Here is a 2,651-nt window from a genome sequence, read left to right on the forward strand (position 1 = left end):
TGAAACAACTAAAAGTATGAATTTAATAGGAAACAAGTCAAGATGTAAAAGCCAGGTCATAAAAGTGCTTTTTCAGTTGTGACTGAAAAACATGTTGACTGGCGGATCATAAGAGAACAGAACAGGCACCAAATGTACAACAACCCCCCCTCCTTTTATAATTCAGAGAACCAAACTTTAGGTATGGGGAATTGTCTTCTGGTATGTTGGTGCCATGCCATTTAGTGCTTCAGAACAAAAACCAGGATCTTCAACCGAACCATAAACAGGACAGGGAGCCAGTGCAAACACATTAGAATTGGTGTCACATGATTCCGCCGGTTTGTGTTGGTTAAACCTTGCTGCTGCATTTTGGATCAACTGCAGTCTGTTTAAGGCCGAGGCACGCACACTGACAAGTAGTGAATGAGCGTAGTCTTACCGGAACGTGATGAAGGCATGAATCACCAGTGTTGGGAACGTTACTTTATAAAAGTAATTAGTTATAGTTACTGATTACTTTGTCAAAAAAGTAACTCAGTTTCTAACTGAGTTAAGAGATTATAAAAGTAACTAAGTACCAAGAAAAATAACTACTTAGTTACTTTTTTCATTAAAGCAGGCAAGAATTACTACAATAGTGAAATATAAATGACTAATGACCGGAACATAATAAAATGTATGTCAAAATGTTTTTTATAAACCTGAATAATTTAAATAAATAAGCACTTAACAGGAGGAACTACTAACAGGAGCACTTATCTAGGCTATTAAAAGGTCACTGTGTGATATTTAACAAGACCCCAATCAGCTAAAATTTTAAATTGCAAATAGAAACACCTGTAAAGGTTCCCGAGCCTTTAAATGGTCTCTCAGTCTAGTTAAATTACAGAAATGAATGTAATTTTACACAGTATTCTAATTTTTCCAGCTTCACATAATTGTGAGTTTTTAGTAGCATCTCTGTTGCTGGTAATCTAGTAATGGTTAAATAAATAAATAAAATCCTTTAAAATGACACTAGAAGAGGCACAAGCCTGATGGAGTACTTACATTTACTAACTTGGGCCAGACCAAACCACAGAAGAGCTGAAGCTGGGTGGTAAACACACACAGGTAGTTCTAATAACACCTGAGCTCCATGACATCTGAGACTGATGCATCAGTGTTACAGCGGGACTAAAGACATGATCAGAAACAGGTTACAGCTGGATGATCTAGGAAGGTAGAAGATCAGGACGTCTGAGCGGTGAACAGGTGAGCGGACCTTCGGGACGTCCCGCTGTCACGCTAAGAAGGGCGCGGCTGCAGATTCGCTGCTGCAGCAACGAACCTGCGGGTCTGCAGCCGTAGATATTCATCACGTCTTCCTCGTTCTTCACGGGCCGTGATGCGCTTGGATGAAAACATCTACCTCTTTAGCTCCTGATCAGCTGATGACAGCTTCAACACACCGCTCTGCTTAACGCACGCATTTCCTTATCAGTAACAGAAATGATCGTTTTATTAAAAGAAGACGGTAATTAATTAGTTTGCTCATTACAGAAATAAATATTTTAACAATTTATTAACGGACTTTATTTAAGCAATAATTAATCCTCCCTTTGAAATGGTTCCTTCCCGCGCTAAACAAAGAAAGACTTTTTTCGTGCAAAGCAGAGCCTGTTTGAACCAACGAACCGTTATGATATATAATCCTTAGGATGTCCCGCTACCAAGGGGGAGGGGAGACTTGCTCCCATTACCTAAGATATCTTTTCTTAATCTGTACAACCTGAAAACAAGTCCTGAAGCACAGGAACAAGCAATTCAAGGTGGCTTACCTCTCCTGGAGGTCTGGTCGGGGCTCCCACTCAAGGTTTTAAAAGAGACCTTTAAGAATCGAGAATGAGGATTCTTTTTCCAAAAAATTTATTTCAAAATTAAAAAATACAAAAAAGGGTAAATATAAGATTAACCAATCCCCTTAGGAGGATGCTGTTACTAAAATCTTCCTGAGAATAACTGGTCGACTTGTGTCAACACTAACTGTCACACTAAGTCTCCGCTCCTGCTCTCTCTACCTCTGCTCTGTCTCTCACTCTTCTAGCTGCTCTTTTTATATCATTTTAGAAAACTACCAAGCAATATCTCAAACAGTCATGAGACAGTCTAAACAATGTAAACTTTTGCCAGTTACATACATCTTATTATCACAAGACAGCAAAACAATGTGTTCATTTGTCAGTTTCATATCTTAGTTCAACACAAGACAGGTGCTTTAGGGGGTGTTAATGTTGTGAACGACTATTAACAATAGGCAAAACCTCATAGAACAAAATCCCAAGAGATGCATCATCCAATCCATGGGACGCTCGTGCAATCGTAGCATTCATTACGTAACGAATGGTTCAGATCTTGCGTTCCCAAATGCCACCCACATGACTTGCAGAAGGGGCATTGAAAACAAACTCACATTGTTTTTCCAACAAAAAAGCTCATAGTTTAACGTCCTCGCACTGTTTTAGCATCTTCAAAAGTTTGCTTCTGGCTCAAACAAAATTAGTACCATGGTCACAATGTAACTGACTATAAGGGTTCCTCTTAAGCAAAGCATCGCAGACCGTTAAGAAAGGCATCTGTAGTAAGTTCTGTCAACATTTCAGAATGGACCGCTCGTGAAGTCAAGCATG

The sequence above is a fragment of the Nothobranchius furzeri genome, chromosome 2 (assembly GCF_043380555.1).
Source record: "Nothobranchius furzeri strain GRZ-AD chromosome 2, NfurGRZ-RIMD1, whole genome shotgun sequence".
Taxonomy (NCBI): domain Eukaryota; kingdom Metazoa; phylum Chordata; class Actinopteri; order Cyprinodontiformes; family Nothobranchiidae; genus Nothobranchius; species Nothobranchius furzeri.